Source organism: Rhinichthys klamathensis, unplaced genomic scaffold, assembly GCF_029890125.1.
Source record: "Rhinichthys klamathensis goyatoka isolate OS25496 unplaced genomic scaffold, OSU_Roscu_1.1 h1tg000005l_1, whole genome shotgun sequence".
Lineage (NCBI taxonomy): Eukaryota > Metazoa > Chordata > Actinopteri > Cypriniformes > Leuciscidae > Rhinichthys > Rhinichthys klamathensis.
In genome coordinates, this window is record NW_026606558.1 from 6700209 (window position 1) to 6719554 (window position 19346).

Genomic DNA, 19346 nt, shown 5'->3' on the forward strand with positions numbered 1-19346 from the left:
TTACCATTAATGGTAGCCTAATATGTAGAAATGTTGCCTAGAAGAAAGAAAAATATGTGAGATAATAGAGATGTCTACACCCCTTTTTTCTGTTTAAAGAGGCAGTTCTGCTGCAGTTGTTAAATAATTTTTGAAAATTATTCAAAATAAAATTGGACCCTACTGACTTTCATTGTTTAGAGAAAAAAAAAACTTATAGATTAAAAAAGTAGTTCCAAAGTAGGGCTGCACAATACTGGTGAAAAAAACTGACATTGCGATTTTTTAGTTTTTCTGCAATATATATTGCGATATGAAAATTTCACCCGATGACTTAAATAGCTCTATTTGGAAAGAATTAATCATTCTTGGATGATTGGTGTGATTTTGTAGGGGAGTGAATCTGCATAGAAAGTAATAAGCAAATTACAGGCATAGATAAATACAATAAAACAAAGATACAAGTGAAATAAACAGTCCTTTATGATTTACTAATCAGTATTCAGGTACATAAATTGAATAATCAAATGTAAAATAACACTGCATAGTCTTCACTCTATAAATTAAAATTGAATAATTCTTTGATAAAGCATTTGGGTAACATTGACACAGACAGCGACAGGAATAGGCTCCTGTCACTTTTAGGACCGAATCCACGGATGCAATATACAGTACAATGATACGCATAAGTGCATCCATTTTCTTTCTCAATTATTTACATTCACGTAAGCCCTAAGCGACTATGTTTGTGTGTATATGTCCGTTCAAGCACAAATACTGTATATGCGGAAGAGAATAGTTTACAATCACTTGAATGTTTAAACTGACAAGACCTAAAACCTTCTTTCTATGATGGTTAAACTTTGCAATTAATTCAAGAATCACGTGTGTGTTTCGAACCGCGGTGCCTGGTCTGTACAGACACTATCCCTATACTTAACATCGCACATCCTGCGATGTGACTAACGTGGAAGCACATATTGCAATATCGATGCTAAAAAGATATATCGTGCAGCCCTATTCCAAAGTCATACAGGTTTGTAATATGAGGGTGAGTAAATGATGACAGATTTTTCATTACTGGGTGGGCAAACTATCCCTTTAAATAGTGGCGCAATTATCACTATTATTATCTCACGTATTTTAAATTTGTGTGTACTTCACTATTGGTGATAATTCAAAGAACAGCAGTGACAATCTTTATGTATAAAGTAAGATTTGTCTTATGTACAATGACAAGAGGAAATATACAACAATATATGTACACGCACACATGCACAGCACCACTAACATCCAATCAATCCATCACCATAGCTCTTTTTCCCCTCTCTCTCCCTCTCTCCCCCTCCTTTCCTCACAGCCCACCCTGCTCTGAGCCATAATGGTACATGCCATTAGTGAGCACATCTTGAGCAAGGAGGGGGTCTCAGCTCGCCGAAGAGCCTACGTTAGAGCCACATAAACACATTCACAGATGTGTCTCCATGCGTTCTGACAGACCGACTGAGCCAACACCGCCACGCTGAATGAAGACAGAGAAATCAGGGGGAGAGACGGAGAACAACCACCAGGCAGATTACCACTCCATTACTGCGGGGTCTTGCCCACATCCCTCTCTCTCTCAGATCGTGGGCTTGAGTGAGAGCACGTCTGACAGGGAAGAGAGGAAAACAGGAGAGATCTACCGGCAGATTCATCCTCAAGGCTCTCAATTACAGCCCGTTTCCACTTTGATCCAGAAGCCACAGCACAGACAATACAGGGATGCTCTGACCAAAAACAAAGAAGAGAAGAGGAGAGGAGAAAAAGAAATCAAGAGAGACACACAAAGACGGAGAGTGAGAGATGGAGGGATTTTTTTCATGAATGAAGCATGCAGCAGCATGTGGTGGAAATAGCAGGGTCTACGTAAGGTAAGACAAACCTTCTTTGTGTAATCTGTGATAAAGCACAAAAACAAAGAGGCACAAATATTCTGCGTTGACGAGCAACGACTGAGGCTGAGACTGCCGTTTCTCCATCACGACTGAGAGACGGCTGCGTGGAAGAGCCCTGGAGAATAAGCCATGCATATGTTAAGATATACACAGAGATGAGCTTGTGACAGAGACCTGAGGCGAGCCTGGAGAAGAGAATCACTCATAATCCGTACAGAGCTCAAAGAGCACTGTGGTGTCGGCTAGAAGGATTCACTCACTGGCTGGAAACCTTGGGAAACAGTCGTGTTTGTGTATATATTCATGAGTCTATGCACAGTATCCGTTTTGCTTCTGTTGGATCTCTTGACAGTAATGCAGCATAGGCTTAAAATGCAGTCATTTTAACATATTTAGAAACTCACCACTCTTAGGATATTAAGTCCAGGTCATCTGCAGTTAGTTATATCCGGTTGCATTTAGATAAAATAAGTGGCAGTTTAATATGCATTTCATATCTGCACTGCAATGATAACCCTGCAAGTATCATAACAGAAGTGTCAACACTGCTAAGGCTACGCAGCACTGCTATTGCTAATCTACACCTGGGTATTAGTGTTCAGTCATTAACAGCTTAGTTCAGGGCCCCTCCCCCCACCTGACCCAGTGTCAAAATAATGCTTTTCCACGCTGGGAAAAAACCCCAGGAACAATGCATGGCCGGTGCTTGGCAAAAGTGTGATGCTAATTAAACTGAGAAAGCTTTTACAAATCTCTGTGCCATCAATGCTCTCTTTTATTGTGTTGAACCCAACTCTGCCAGCTGCTGAAGCAATAACAACCATAGCTAAATATGTAAATCATTACATAAGAGCAGGAAGGGTGCCGCTCCAGGGCAGGGCTATGAAGCCATTAGTAGAGATGTGTAAGCGATGTTATCAGATAGTACGTCTCAATGAGGCTGCGTCTGGGATGGAGTCAAGGAACTGGCATTTCAACAAATTGGGCAACTCTTACTGGAAAGTTTAGCTCAAATGAGCCTGTTGCGACTTCAGAGAGGCGAGCAATTAACAACTGGGAGAGGAGTTACAAACTTGAGATGAGAACCAACAAGTTCAAGAACGCCAAAATTTATCTTATTGATATCTCATCCTAAAATGGATAGTAATGATGTCCTGTCTTTTACTGTTATGAACAACATGAAACAGCATTCACAACCCTTTTCACTCACTAATATGAAGTATTCCCTAGTGAAACAGGATTTTCAATGGGAGAAATGGGACACGACTTGATTTTATTGAATTGGGAATTGATTGAATTGTAAAAAGCAGGCGTTACACCAGATTGGAGACACCCCTGAATGTGAGTTTGCAGTGATTGTTTGATGACTTTTTCCATCTTGAAACGCCACTGACAGCACTGAAGCTTTTTGATTGAGACGTGGATCTCTTTGTATCCTTAAATCTATTTCATCATATTATATCCACAATCTCTAATGCATTGATGCTAACCAGAATTAAATTAATGAGGCTGAAGCCCAGTCTCAGACTAAAATGCATGTCTGAGCTGTTTTAACTGAAAGCAACTTGAATTGGCATATCTTAAAGTCCCCCAGTAGATAGAATTGGTTACAACATGTTTGTGACGTAGAGAACAGGGGTGCGTTTATTTCAAACCGCGTTTTTGAGACTGTCTTTAGCCCTATTCGCACAGGATTAGTATTACCTGGTGACCTCTAGTCATTTGTAATAATTGCGGAGGTTTTCTGTGATCTTAATCCTGTGCGAATCAGCCATGTCTGTAATTTGTGAAGTAAAAATATTTCGCCATACATCGAGGTCCTTTGATCATATTAGTCCCATGCAAATCGGTATCTCTGTGATTTGGCCAGGATTTGGCAGTATATAATTTTTTCAAGGTTTTTATTTCCTGTGGACTTTCACGAAGAATGGAGTTGGAGTTGGAGTGTTTTTTCATAGTATTTTGGGTGCTGGGTCATATCGCTATACACCATACAACATACAACTTACAGAAAGAGAAAGCTGAAAACTATCAGAAGAGTGAAAACAAAAAGAATGATTAGATGCAGATAGATGACATGGATAGCAGCATTCGGTTAAGAACATTCTTATGTTTATGATATATCATACATCAAGACCTATAACGACAAGACATTTCCAAGCAATAGCCTATCCAAAATACGCAAAGCCTTGGCATCATATCCGGTTGATAAGTCAGTAAATTCGAGTTAAACAGGCTTCGCTTATCCCATGCGAATGCCCCAAACGAAATTAAGGTGGTGGTGGGGGGGGTTCTAAATCACACGAGGTCCCCAGATAATATTAATCCCGGGCGAATAGAGCTTTTGGTTCACTGCTGTTTTAAGGAGAAAATACTCAGCAATGGTGTTGACTGATGAATTTGCACATGGTTTGTCTTAAAGCATATTGAAAAACACCACATGGGCACATCAACATTAAAAACGTGATTTTCACCACAGGGGGACTTTAAAATATGTCACTGCCATTTTTTTGTCTCAAGAATAATGTTTTTATCCAAGGCACGTTTATAAAAGCTACTTAAATGTCCCAATTGAACTTAAGGCCTAATCCTGGCTTAATCTAAGCCCTGTCTGTGAAACCAGGCCTATATATATAATAATCTTGACTACCTGGTGAACTTTGCTGTTCTTTCTCTCTCTCATGAGGGCTCTCAACCCACTCAAACATTTTTAGCCAGCGCTCTGCTTTGTGGTGTCAGCACATAACACTGGTGGCTTTATTTCACCTTCAACAATAAAGACTCACAAACAGAATATTCATACTATATTCAGCACAGTATAAGCTATAAAAGCCCTGAATGACCTGCCATAACTCGTGTGATCACAGAGCGCTCGAAAGGACCGAGGGGACAGAAGCAAAGAATACAAGCCAACAATATCATGCAACTCCTCGGATAAATCAGTGCGGTTGCAGGGAAGTCTGGATTAAGCAGATCTCAAAAATTATTTTGAAGTCCTGTGGGTAAAATTCACTGCGGTTCTGCTGAAAACAGTTCTGACGTTGGCATTTGAAAACACACTAGGCCGGGGCCACTTGCTGTAGGCACTCTTGCTTTCCCTCACACACTCAACCTCTCTCGCTCACATGTGAACAATTTGTTCACGTAGCAGACAAGCACTCTGATTCAAACTGCAAGTGTTAGGCTATGTCCCATTTTGCTTACTTTCAGAGGAGCACCCACACTGTTTTCTCACATGTCACACAGACTAGGTTAGTCTAAGCTCTCAAAAGACTGTAAAGCGATTCACAACGCCATCCGAATCTCCATGCCATGAATATTAACCAGCACAATTGTTCCCTGGTGACGCTACCATGGCTGCATTATTCATTCATCGCCACAGAGAGTTACACACCGCTACGGCCAGATCAGATCTTTACCAGCTCGCGGTGCCCGGAGTGGAGCGCTAACACCCATAGCTCTTTCTCAATGGATGGCTAATGAACAGCTGAGAAACAGAATAAGAACAGAGGAAGAGAGGAAAAGACAGATTGCCAGGCCTCAGGCTGGGCTGTTATTCTGCCTTCTTGAATTCGGCACCGCGGGGCTTTGAGCTTGTGTTTGGCTGCCATCTCTGGCCCACTTTAGTTGTGCAGCCGTAGACACACACACACAAACATACTCCCATTACAGAAGCATAACACCCCCAGGGACAGCAGCTGTTACCCCCGGAAGAGCCCGGCTCATAGTAGCAGAAGGGCTAAGAAGCTAAAGTGAGGGTGCCAGGCCATATTTCCTCAGCAGGGTCTCACGAGCCCACCCTCCATGTGCCAAACAACTTCATCCATTCACCTTTTTCTTAATGATGCCTGGCGGCTGTACAGAAATGGTATAATCCTATTATGCTGAGTCCTGATATGCTTGTGAGGAGAAGGTACACTTCACTGACCGCCATCATAAGATGACTGACAAGCATTCTCGACTCCTTTCTGAAGCACATGGGTGGCAGAGGTCCAGGACCATGCTGTTCACACACGCTTCACATGTGTTTGACAAAAGAAAATGGGCTATTCAGTATAGGAGGAAAGAGACGTTACAAAAGCAATGTATTTTATTGTAATAGTCTACCATTGCTTGTGTTAAAGGGATTGCTGACCCAAAAAAATGAACATTCTGACATCATTTACTCTCCTTAATGGTGTTCAAAATCTTTCTTTTGTGAAATACAAAAAATATATTTTAATGAATATTTTTGTGAATACAACCAAAGTCCCTTTAAGGCAAGTCATTTCACTCAGAGTCCATCTTTGTAACAGCTATTGCAGTCATGCAAGTACATGCAAGTTAACATTAAATTCCCCAAAGCTGTTCACCAAGCTTACAATTAAATTTCATTCATGTTGTTTCTTATGCTCAAACAGTGTTAAAAAAGCATATTTTTCAGGCTAAATCCACCAATGTGTTTGTGCAGCACAAAGTGCGCATCTCAAAATACTATCTGTTTCTATCACGACCGGATCTTTTAAAGGCAGCTGCAGTGACGCGATTACTTTCAGTGATTGGCTCTTTTATTTAGAAGGCGGGATTAATTCCGCCATATTGCGTGTTGCACTTTCTCCCATTCATATTAGTGCACCATCTTTGTATATCTAAAGTCTTTGATACAACCCAACTGACTTTCGTTAAATGGACAAAAAGCAATGAGACATTTTTCAAAATATCTTCTTTTGTGTTCTGCAGAAAAAAAGAAAGCCATATAGATTTAGAAAACGAAATGTTTTCATTCCAATTAATTTACCATATATATATATAGCTTTAACACATTTTGAGGGCCTGAAAACACAAACTTTTAAAAAACAGGTTTCAAAGTGCAAGTTTTGAAAACGATACCGTCATCGTCTCCGTGTAAACTACAAAAAAAGCGAATTTGTGAGAATGCTCATGTGTATTACGTGTTCAGTCTATAGGTGCAGTGTGTTGCAGCAGAATACAGCGCTCGTAGTCGTTTTTCGAGACTACATGTCAACAGGGATCGTTTTGACAACGGTGTCGTCTGTAACGCGAAAAACGCAAAGGAAAACCCTTTCCGTTTTTAGTACATCGTTTTCGTGTAAACATTTCCTCAGTCAGCAATACAGCGTTTGTAGTCTTTTTTCGAGGCTATATGTCAACAGGGATCGTTTTGAGACACTCTAATAGCAGTTCAGTTTGAAGAAATAGAAATAAGTAACAGCCTAAGATTTCTGTCTGACGAATATGTACTATAAACAAAAAAACTGCGTGAACTTGCTGTCTTTTACAGAGTGGGGAAATGTCCAAATCCTGTCTATTCTCATTCCCTTACTGCTGAAAAGTCTGAACATATAAATGTCTATAAAGACGCTGTGTACTTTACAGCGTACTTGATGAGAATGCAAAAGGAGCAGCAAGAGCCATGAGGGGATAATAAGCAAATGACCTTTAAAAACAATAAAGTCTCCCTTTAGTAAATCTAATTCAGCTAAGTATCTGTCGGCCGTGCCCGTCCTCTGGAACAGCAGTAACACATAGAGCGGCTCCTGTCTGGCATCAGACCCCGGTCCCTCAACAGCAGCTGCTGCGCTCGCGATAGGAGCACTGTGAAACATCTGAGACCAATCAGATTTTCTAATCCTGTGCATTCACTATAAAGTGACCGTGACCGTTTCATCTCTGGACACCAAGTGCATTCATATTTAATTTGAGTCTTCAATAATGTCCTTCTTACAGTGTGAAACAGGATTGATACAGCGGAGCATCTGGCCTTAATGATTTGGCTTCTGTTTGGGGAATTCAGAGCGTCACACAGACAGTCGGACCGACAGAGGGTTATTAGCAGAACATTGTATTGTACTCTTTAAACAGACTTGTGGTATTTTGATTCGGGCGGTTGGGCGGAACTGAGTTTATTTAAGTTTTTCCCTCCGTTTGGCCTAAAACTCGGTTCATCCAGTTTGAAATGTTGACTAAACAGAGGTTTCTCCGATTTTCCGAACTTCTCTCCGTATTTACGATTCTTTACAGCTTTTATCCACTGCCTAAAACACACTGGATCCTTCACTGGACACCGAAAGTAACTCACTCCCGCTAAACGTTTACTCTTTCAATTTGAATATGGTGAAGTCGACAACATAATGACTAAAAGTTTGCTAAGCAGTTTTTCCTACTAAAGTAAGGCGGTATTGGTAATTGTATCAATAGCAGACTGGTGGGAGTGGCCTTGGACGGCAATATGCCCAGTGCATTATGGGTGTTGAAGTTTGGCAAAAGGGAAGACAAAAGCCTTTTTTTTCTGTTTTCTCTAGTCAGGGAGCACCGAATTGATCGTTCGCAAAGACCGCCGCCCTTAGTTACTGTCGCTATGTCCGACAAGCTACGCTGCTCTCACACACACACACAATGTTCTCACGCAGTGAAAAATACATCGCGGACTGACAACACGCTGACAGACAGGACAGACCAGGTTACTTTTGATATTAAACATATTAAACAAAGTCTCACCTTTCAAATTTGGTCATTTTTTAAAAGAAATTTAAACAATAAACACCGTTTTGTGGCTCTTTAATGTGTCGTGACAGATCGCTGTAGAGCATCAGTTAAAGCTGCTTGTGATCCGATCATCTCTTCCTTTTAGTTCATTTATAGCATCAAATAAACATGAATGAACATAAGAAGGAATGTTGTTTTAACCGCAGAAAGGCATCAGTATATTCAGTTTTTCAAGTTCAAATCCTCACATGTTAATCTAGTAACTCTCCTGACTGCTTTGTCGGACAAAATGGCGGATGGCGAAGTATGATTGGTCAGATCACCTGTCAATCAAGCTCCCTGCGAAGTGTCAATTAAAATAAAATAAAATCGCCTTTCTACCACTATAGCGGCGCCAGGAATTTGATTGTAGCTGGGCCTCCAGAAAACTGGATGGGCCAGTTAAAATAAGCAAAAAAAACAAAAAAACAAAAAAAAAACGGGTTCCCCTTCATCTCCGTTTCAGCGCTTTTCTGCGGCACTAAGGACAGCGACTCAGTAGCCTACCTGTGTGGCTCTTGTGTCGCTGTCCTCAGCTTAGTGTAGTAACGTTAGCCTAACTGGGGGGTCGCACAGTGGACAAGAAGCACAGCGCTGTGCCGCGTCTAGGTATCGCACACTGGACGCGCACTTTCTCAGTTTATGGCCAGCAATACTGTTATGTTTAAGGACATTATGGAATTAAGATAATGTCTGTACTACTATGTTATGTATTCTGCAATTAAATACAATCGTTGCTGACTTTGCAGTCTGAAAACTTTACCTCAGAGCATCCGTTAACTGAATGAATTGAGAATATCAGCTGAAAATTCTATAACATCACCCGGGCCCAATGGTAGCGCCGCGGGTGCTTTCTACAATATAGGCAGCAAAGTTTAATTGAAAGCCAATTTTGCCTGCATGTATACCCCTTTAAAGTCACCTTGTTGTTTGTCACATATTCATTTGGTTGGTCTCTTGCAATATATGACTTGTTTTGCATGTAATTATGTGAATTAGTAATAATAATATTATAGTCACTAAAGACTTAATTTGATCAAAATGTGTTGTGGATAAAATATTTAACTATATAACTATAATTTAACTATATAACAATGCGTCAAATCAGCCTTTTAAAACAGTATTCATAACTGTGCAGCAGCACCACTTGAACTGCAGAGAGGTTTTGTGTTTGTCATCGGGTTGCTTGTTGTAGTATTTCCTCTAATGAGCTGCTATAGTTAAAGTAGTTACAGATAGCCTCTTTAAAGCTAGTGTGTGCTGTCAAGCATGCTGTTAGGAATTACTGTTCATCTTTTGTGTGATAATCTGGCTCGAACATTGCAGATCACATCAACGTCAACATGCATGCTGATGCGACACTGTGCTGCTTTCAGCTGCCACTGGGTTGTGTTTTTGCTGAGCAGGACTCATGACCTGTAACCGACCTTGCATGTATCTGACAGATAAACTGATGAAACCAGATAGTATTTAGTATGTTAACAATTTAACAGGATATTAAACCAGAGTTTAAACATTGCTTCATCAATAACATGACAGTATATTCTTGCCTGGGGCTTTAATTATCAGGCTAAAAAATGGATTTGGTCAACCTCAGCCTTGTAAGCCTTGAATTAAATCATGCACTTGCCCTTTTAGGGACTCAATTACCATTTGAGCTATTTAAATGTGAATATGTAAGGAGAAAAAAAAACAGGATACTCTATGCATTATGAATAACCCATGGGTAAATTGCAGGGCTGGGTATTGACACAAATTTCACAATTCGATTCAATTTCGATTCACAAGCTTGCAATTCGATTCGATTCTGATTCCGATTCGATTCGATTCAATATTGATTATTTTAGATATCAGGTACAATACATGGCAAATTTTCTCAAGGAAAACAAATCTCTTAACTAATGCTGTAAAATATGGGAGTCAGTTGTAGCCTACTAGGCTTCATTAGCCTACTATAATATTGAGGGTAAAAATTAACTGATTTGTAGCTATACAAACACTTAAATTACACTTATTTATTTTTATAATAATAAAGTTATATGAAATATAAACATTTAAATGGTGGCTGTCATAAAACTTGCCAGATTTATTTAAACATGCATTAAATGTCGAAAAACATTAAAAATTATAATGAATATGTAATATGGTGCATATATTTAGCAAAATGATCCTCTTTAGAGTTAATTTTTCTAGCTGACTAACGAGTTTATGGTCACATAATGGTTTTTCTGAGGTAAATGTGACGGCATTGTTTACAAGTTGTTTTACTGACGTCTTTCCACGGTTGAAAACACTGATTGAGCGATTCCATGTGACATGATACGGATTTCGATAAGTTGTACTCTATCTTTTAACACACTTTCAGACGTTCATTCATGTTTACGGTATTTCGCGCTGTAACTGGCATTATTAAGGCAGAAGAGGAGATCATGTGCGTTGCGGTCCGCGCTGCTGCTTCTCTTGAGCTGAGCTGAGCCAGAGCGATCTCACGCCACAGCGCCATAACGGTATTTATGTTTTTGAATTTCGTAAGAAAATGGACGTAATTTGAAATTTGAGACTTTATTTAGTATCAATAGTAACAAAGCACAAAGATTATTGGGATTTATTGGATGGGATGCGCGCTACAATGTTCCATTCATTCATCAAATAAAAAAACAGGATGACTAATCGATTCTTGAGATTTAAGAATCGATATCGGTTCGTAAAAATTAGAATCGATTAATATCAAGAAATCTATATTTTTTACCCAGCCCTAGTAAATTGCTCTTTAATGCAGGTTAATTCAAGCTCTATATCTGCTTGCCAAAAATGATCCGGTTGTGGTCACTGTAATTTTCAACCTAGGCTTTTGGAAAACTCACTGGGGTGTAAGCTAATTTTTCGAAACCTTTAAATGAGACTGTGCAAATTCATAGGAATTAGACACCAATTTGCCAAAACATAAAACAAGTTATAAATTGCCTTGATGTTGTACTAAAATCTGTCTGTCTATCTATCTATCTATCTATCTATCTATCTATCTATCTATCTATCTATCTATCTATCTATCTATCTATCTATCTATCTATCTATCTATCTATCTATCTCAACAAGCCTTGTAAAAGGATGCCACCTCCAAAATATTCACTGACCTGGAACGCATAGCAACAGTTACTATGTGTCTCTGCTTTATAATGTCAGTAAAGATGATGAGGACACTGGGGTGGCAGGAGGTTTATAAAATCTTTATACAATAAAGACCAAACTACGATATGACTAAACATTGGGCTATTTTCCATCTCTTTTCCATTATTGCACAGGTTAAACTCAAGAGATTAAAACCGAACTGCAGCAACTTCATCTCCACAGCTGGCTATTGATTTTACAGAGTGAGATGCGATTTCAAGATTTCCTAATGCTACGAATTTTTTTGTTTTGCCACTTGCTCTCTTTCATCTGACTTTTCTTGGTGTCAAGTGTCCAGTCTCTGGAATGCAGGACACATGTGCTTTTGAAATGGCTATTGCACCTTAATGAATGTCGGGAGAAATCCCATTAAAAGGTCCATCAGTTGCACAAATTATGTTTATAAAGGAGGATTGAGCAGCTGGTGGTCATTTTTCTACCGAGAAGTGCGCTATTGCTGGAGAACAAAGGGATTTGAAAACAAAGCGTTGCGTTTGAACAAAAAAAATGTTTATGCACAGGGCTCGAATTTCGGCGCGGGATTGCGGGTATTGCGCATAATTCTAATCATTCCCGCAGGTCTCCCATTTATAATGCGGGAAATTCCCGCAATCGTAATCCACACAGATTATAAAATCAAATCATTCTTTTAACAGATATCTGCCTGACGCAATTTCACAAACAGCGCGAGTGTTCAGCGGTCTATATCTCTTCTCTCAAAATGTGTTGTGCAAGGCAAGCATCAAGCGCTGCGGCGATAATACACACTCGCGTTTAGGAGTCGGGACATGACGGAATATTCACTTGCACAATCGGGCCAGCAGTGCATCGTGACTGAAGTTTATCATTTGCACGTCTTTTTAAGTCTTACCAGTTTAAACATTCAAGCGATTTTAAACTAATCAGTGCTCGCGCGCTCTCTGAGAGATTATTTTCTATGCGCACATTCATAGAAAATCCGCCTCAAAAACAGCTGGCCAGTAACAAAAGTTATTTTTCGCGGATTATATTGCGGTCTTCGTGAGTATACTCTAAACAGTCGCTTTTGTCTTTAATAAGCATAAAACGCATGCCAGTATAATGAACACAGGATCCGTGCACTAGCTCTTAAAGTGACGGCAGCCATATGTGTCTGTCATTAATTTTGTTGTCAAAACAACAAAAGATAGCTTTAAGTTAAAGGAATCAGGATTAATAGCCTATGTATTTAATTTATTCAGGACTAAAATACTACCCAGTGTTATTTTCCATTTGATTACTTTATTCTGTTTCTGTATATACTAGTGTTGGACCTATTCAAAAACTTTTCTCTTTATTTGTATCTTTATTCTATTGTTTTTATTTGTGCTACTTTTTTCAATTTAATTAAACAATTTAAATCAAGCTCCTTGTGTTGTGTAAATTTACAACCCCATTGTAAAAATGCAATGAGCGCAAACATTTAGGCAAGATAAATGTAATAATTTTGTTAGGAAAAAATGCTTCCCCCCCCACGTCCCCCCACATGTGAACATGCCGCTCTCTCGGCTGGACAGTTTTAACAAAGTTGGTCAAGACCAGTTGATGGTCTTACAAAATGATTTGACAGAATTTGTTGACTGAAAGGCTCCATGTGATTTAATGACGAGGGGTGCGCATAAAGGCTTTGACGCTCTTCAATTGTTCCATAAATCCTAAATGAGATAAACAGAATCTCAATCGATTTGTCAGCAGTGAAAACATGTCAGTGGGATTTCTGAGGTAAAAGCACCTGGTTTATCGACAATTTCGCGTTGCACTAAACTAATCCCCCTATGTCTTTGGTAGCATACTGTGCTGTTATTGACATGCTAATGTTCGGCGTTAAAGACAGTGAGCGTTTGTGTTATCATGGGGATTCCCTGCGCACCCCGTGCTGGTCCAATGCTTTTTACACCACTGCAGTCATTTTAAATGAGCTACAAAACCTGACTCTGACAAGAGGGAATAACAAAACAAGGACCCAGCACTTCGTCTAACAACAAAGAGAATGGGTTGATATTCTTTTTCTCCCACCACAGTCTATCTAGAGTCTTTGTATTTAGGGAGAAAAAGCTTGTGAGGCTTGAAAATGCCAATTTGTTTCTTAGTCATCCTCCAGTCGTGAGCCTACTGCGATCCTCGTAGGTAATGAGTCTGGTGTGCCAACTATTTGCATAGCCAATTAAACCTCCCTGCCTTCAATAAGGGCACTTTAAGAGGATAATCAGGGCTGGATGGGAGGCTGAGACGAGAAGCATGAGTCATTTTAGACTTTTGGATGACCCAAAAAGTAGCTCAGATTTTGGATTAACACACTAGCGGTGTTTTCTCGCGTGGAGGAGGGAGTTGAGCTATAAATTTTTTTTTTTTTTTTTTTTATAATGCAGAGGATGCAAGGATGTTTTAGCATTCATAATCATACGAGTCATTATCAGAATCATCTAAACAATTGCAAGTAATACGATTAATCGAGAAGTCGGAAGGATCCAAATAACAGGACCGAAATAAGTTCTTATTCAACACGCCAGACAGTATGTAGTATGAAATTTCATGCCTCATTCACACTAGAATCAATACATGTGCTTCATATCAGGTTCGATTATTCAGGTTATTTCAGTCATTACGAGTAATGTTGCTCATTTGACCCACAGCCACATCAGCAAATGATATATGAGCTGTTAGTCCTGAGACACACATGTTAACTAGCTTACAACATTGACTTTACTGATTTTCCTATATCTCCTTTGCTAGTTAAACACTTTATATCTTTTACTTAAAAATAATTCATATTTATATTTTATTTGCTTAACTCTTGACTCTTGTCCCAGATCAAGACTTTCCATTAAAGTATGAAAATCCATTGAAATAAGAATTATGCCATCTTTAAAACTATTATAATATTTAAAACATATATATATTTAATATATAATTTTGTCAAATTATGCAAATAAAGTTAAATGGATATATACACACACATACTGTAATGTTATGAAGTCCACTGAAGGCTTGAGAACCTAAGTGCAGTTTATTTACAAAAACATGATCAAATAGAAAACAAAAACATGGACATGATGCTTACCAAACAGTGGTTACAGTGAAACAATACTTGACAAAGACACCAGGCAAACATGAGGGCTAAAGACACACAAGACTAATGACATATATATATATATATATATATATATATATATATATATATATATAATTATTACTGTGTGTATTTAGGATACGGACAAAGGAATAGGTAATTTTATAGTAGAATAGGTCACACACACACAGTATATAGACAGATGCATTTTCTGTAAAGCTGCTTTGAAATGATGTATTGTGAAAAGTGCTATACAAATAAATGTGAATTGAATTGAATATGCATTTCTATTGAAAAATAAATAACATATACTAATAAAAAGCATGTTTCAAGAGACATTTAAGTTTATTTATTGACATTTATTGCAAGAAACAGCCATACGTCCAACAGGTTCCAATTAATCTGACATTATTTGGTCAAACGAAAAGAAATGTTGAAACATGCGTGTAATTTGTGTGGTTCAGAGGCAAATAAAAGAAGTAGTTTTATGTTTCAACCTTGGTTCTTCCTTTAAAAGGTGGCCTTGTGATATTTTGGAGATGCATTAAATCTTGAAAACCATGGCTACTTAATAACTGACCTTCACCTTATCAGACGGGGCTGTTTTATCCTTTAGATAAGCATCAGTGCAGTGGACATTACTGGCGTTGATTGTGTGGAACAGGCATCCATTAGAGAGTGTGTAATTGATCGGTGTGTGGCCGTTTCTCTCTCACCCTCTCTGTGCACCAGGGGTGAATCATCACCTCTAAGGCGACTGCTAGACAGAGATGTGGGAGAAAAGACTAATGGTGCAAGGGATACATTCTCATTTACAATCATTTACACCACTCAATACTACAAAGCTAAAGAAAATGGGTGGATTTCATTTAAACACACGTGAGCAGGTCAATGCAAGACGCACAAGTTGTCTTTCTGCTGCTAATTCAGCATTGTGCAGTGGGACGGGGCATTTTTCAGACTGATTCAGTCTGTGTCTCGTGTCCCTGCGGACCACACAGTCCTCCAGGGGAGAAGTTTGCATGCACAGAGATGTCCTCCTCAGCCTAACTCAGTCAGAGCGACTGTCAAAACAATGGCCAATTAAAGTGCTCCATCTGTACTGAGATTCGTTTGGGAAAGTGTAACATGGCTTCCAGGAGGCCATATGTAATCTTAATGCCAAGTGTCGCATTCAGAGCATGTGCAGATTTAGTCCAGATGAACAGACTAAATTTGTATCCTGCAGATTAGGCCTGATATCACTCTTGTGAGATAAAAATGTGTACTTTTGATCTCCTCTGGCTTTCTGTAACTCGGCACATGGTTGAACCAGTTGGTACAAAATTGATTGCAGATTGTAAGAAAACACATTTATCCTCACGTTTCACTAAGGAGACATATGTGAAACATGATGATTTACAAACCACAGTTGGGAAAAATATGGTGGAAAATATCCCTTGACTTATTATATATACTTATTGACTTATTATAGATGTTACATTTAAAAAAACTACAAAAGAAAATATTTATTTAAATAGTATTATTATATATATATGTAATATGTAATTATATATAGCACAATTACATATAATTTACTGGCTAATTAATATAAGATTGAATATATATATATATATATATATATATATATATATATATATATATATATATATATATATATATATATATATATATGTGTAATTATATACTGTACACATCACATAATTACATATAATTTAGCCAGTCTAGCAAGTCAGCAAAAATAATTCTCAATATAAACATTTGTACATTTCTGTCCCTTTATTTCATGTAATTGATGTTGAAAACTAGTATGTTGTACACTTACAAACTTAAAGTTCAAATGAAAAAGAGGCTGTTCAAATGCATGGTGAGGTTAGCATAATTCACCTTTTAAATTATTAGTATTATTATTTGTAATAAAAGAAAACAAAAATCTGTATGTTTTCCATAGAAAGCTGAAGATAGAGTTTATTTTCAATTGTTGCTTCTCTAATACAATCACAAATACTTTCTTCACAGGTTTTAATCATGTTACTGCCAAAACTGCTTCACAATATCACACTATATTCCAGCCCACGTAAGAATAACATGCATTTATTTTTTTCCACTTTATAAGCTCATTTTACTACACTATAAGTAATTGGTTTCATATAAAGCTGATCCGAGCAACAGTAACCGAGGGAGTTTTAGTGAAGGGTCAGTTCTTAGTTTCTAGTTAATTAGCTCTCTTGCTCCTCCAGCCTGATAAGTTTAAACACGCGAACTGAACAAAGACATCTGAAGTCGTATTGAGAGGGTCAATCAGACTGAAGCTAGCGCAATAAAAGAGAGGTCCGGCTCTGTGCAAAAACAAACTCAAGCCAATTCACATCAGCTCTTCTGGGGCCCGGGGCCTATGAGATTTTGATCCGGGAGTGCTCTGCCTGCCAATGCCGGCTCTGACAAGATCCAAGGCAAGGGCGAGCGGGACACACTGATCCGAGTCGAGACCTTGGCACAGCGCTGCTCACTGGCAATACTGATTTGTTCCCACTGCCACGGCCATGCGTGGTTTGTGGTGCTGAACACACGCAAGATGGGAGGAATCAGACATCATACTGTATTTGTACCAGTTCACCATCCAATGTTGAGCTGCTACATGGCACGATCTGAACATAATGATGTCCTTATGTTGATCAAATGGAAATAAAATCAGCTCTGTTGTGCTTTCGCCTGGTTTATATATAGCTGTCATTTGGTGGTGCTTTTTTTCGTTTGTTTAGCCCACGGGATTTTTATTTGCTCATTACTTTGTCAAGATCTCTTTATTTTAAATGTAAAATGAGTGTAAATTGCTCTTGGAGTCTCCTGCTGTGTGAGTTCTGGTGTGAATTGAGCCAGATGCTTCGCAGAGCATCACCGTGTCTCCTGAGACTGCGAGTCTGCAGTCGAGCTTTTAATCAAAAACCTGCATGTCAGTGAGAGCCCAGGAAACAGATCTTCCTCTTCATCAACATGTCCCCCTGACTTTCATTAGACGCTTTCTAGATGTACGTTTATTAGAGCCAGCTGTTATAATGAGGCAAGAGAGAAGAGCAAGAGCCCTCGAACAACACAAACTGAAAATAAAATAACAGGCTAGCCCAGAAAAAAAGTATACTGTATATTTATGGAGACATTTCTAGGTTAATTTTAATGCCCTTATATGTCATTACTTGTGGGTGATGTGGGATCGAGTCCTGATTCCAACTATTATTTCATTATTATCATTAAAATACTTTAAATTAAAAACATCTGTTAAATGTATAATAACACAATGAAAATTTAATACAAAAATAAATTGATGCATTACAATATTGAGTTGCTTAAGTTACTTTTTATGGGTTCCATTACTTCTGCGTTATTATTTTTTTTTTACTTTAATTGCTAGTTTGTTTTTTAATGTTTTTAAATATATTTTTGGTAAATGTAAGGGCACACCAAAAGTGAATGAATAAGCCTCAGGCTGAAGGAGCAGTTCTGGATTGCAGAATAGAAGAAATAAAAAGACAAATTTGATATTTATCTAAAGCCATTTTTGCTAAATGTGTATGTTTGAATTGTATCATCGAAGTTAGGCACATTGACATTGGTTAATAAAGTGAGATTAAATACATTAAGTATATTTGTGTAATTTAACAATTTGTAGTTTGCATTTCACAGTTTTTATTCATATTAAAGGGTCACTTCACCCATTTCAACATTAATCTTTATTGAAAGTGGGTCATATATGTAGTCGAAATGTAAAAGAAATTTTGAATTTGATGCCCTCTTGACCGAGAAAAGACAGAAAATAACTTTAGTGCGCATTTGTATGCAAGACAACAACTCCCACAATGCACCACATTGCACAGCTCCGCAAGCCACTCCCACTAATCCAGAACAGCGCAAACATCAGAGAAATCACTTTTCCGTCTACAAGGCTAACGTTAGCTGCCACCAGAGTTAGAAATTCATTTCACACAAAATTTCTAGTTAGTTGGCTGTGGCGAGCAGGACGAGGGCGAGGGATGTGATAGGACAGCGCGAGGCCGGTGGCGCGAGTGATAATGAACGACAGCTGTGAGACGCACCGGTCACTCTCGCGTCTCTCACCGAGGAGCGGACGCATAAAACGAGGAGCGACGACAGGGCAGATCGAGAGAGGAACAGGCCTGATTTTATGTTGTGTTTTGTTTCTGTTGTGTGTGGCCAGCAGTGAGGGGCTGCTCGCTTATATTTTTGTTTTGTATTTGTTTATTTTACTATTAAAATGTTTAAATGTTTGCCGGTTCCCGCCTCATTCTTCCCACAACAACGAACCCCGTTACATTGGCAAACTCATTAGTGAATTACTCCTCGTTTGTATTTCTTTCTATATGGTGAATTATTGCATGATGATGATAAAGTTACCTGGATGTTCAGTCAGAACATATGCGGTGCGAAACTTGGATGGATCACAACACGTCCGTGTGCTCGTCTGATTCAGAGGTTTCGTCCAGGTGATATTGCGATCGTTGAAATTCTCTGCAGCAGACGGACTCTATCTGTGTCCGTAGCGCACAGCGAGAGCCGAGAGCACGACATGTAGGCACCAGCAGTCCCTAAGTACTCCTCGCTGCAGACTGTAGCGCGGTGACGTCACGTATATA

General features: G+C 38.8%; 1 protein-coding gene across 3 annotated transcripts in view; it reads left to right on the plus strand.

The window, feature by feature from the left end:
* Positions 1 to 1368: 1368 nt before the first annotated feature.
* The window catches only part of b3gat1a (beta-1,3-glucuronyltransferase 1 (glucuronosyltransferase P) a), a 96831-nt gene continuing 78853 nt past the window's right edge, over positions 1369 to 19346 (plus strand). For 2 of the 3 annotated variants that reach the window (XM_056256489.1, XM_056256480.1), the window contains exon 1: positions 1369 to 1892. The gene's annotated coding sequence lies outside the window, so the exon portion shown is untranslated. The remainder of the gene's footprint in view (positions 1893 to 19346) is intronic. The other variant, XM_056256498.1, reaches the window with a different exon arrangement.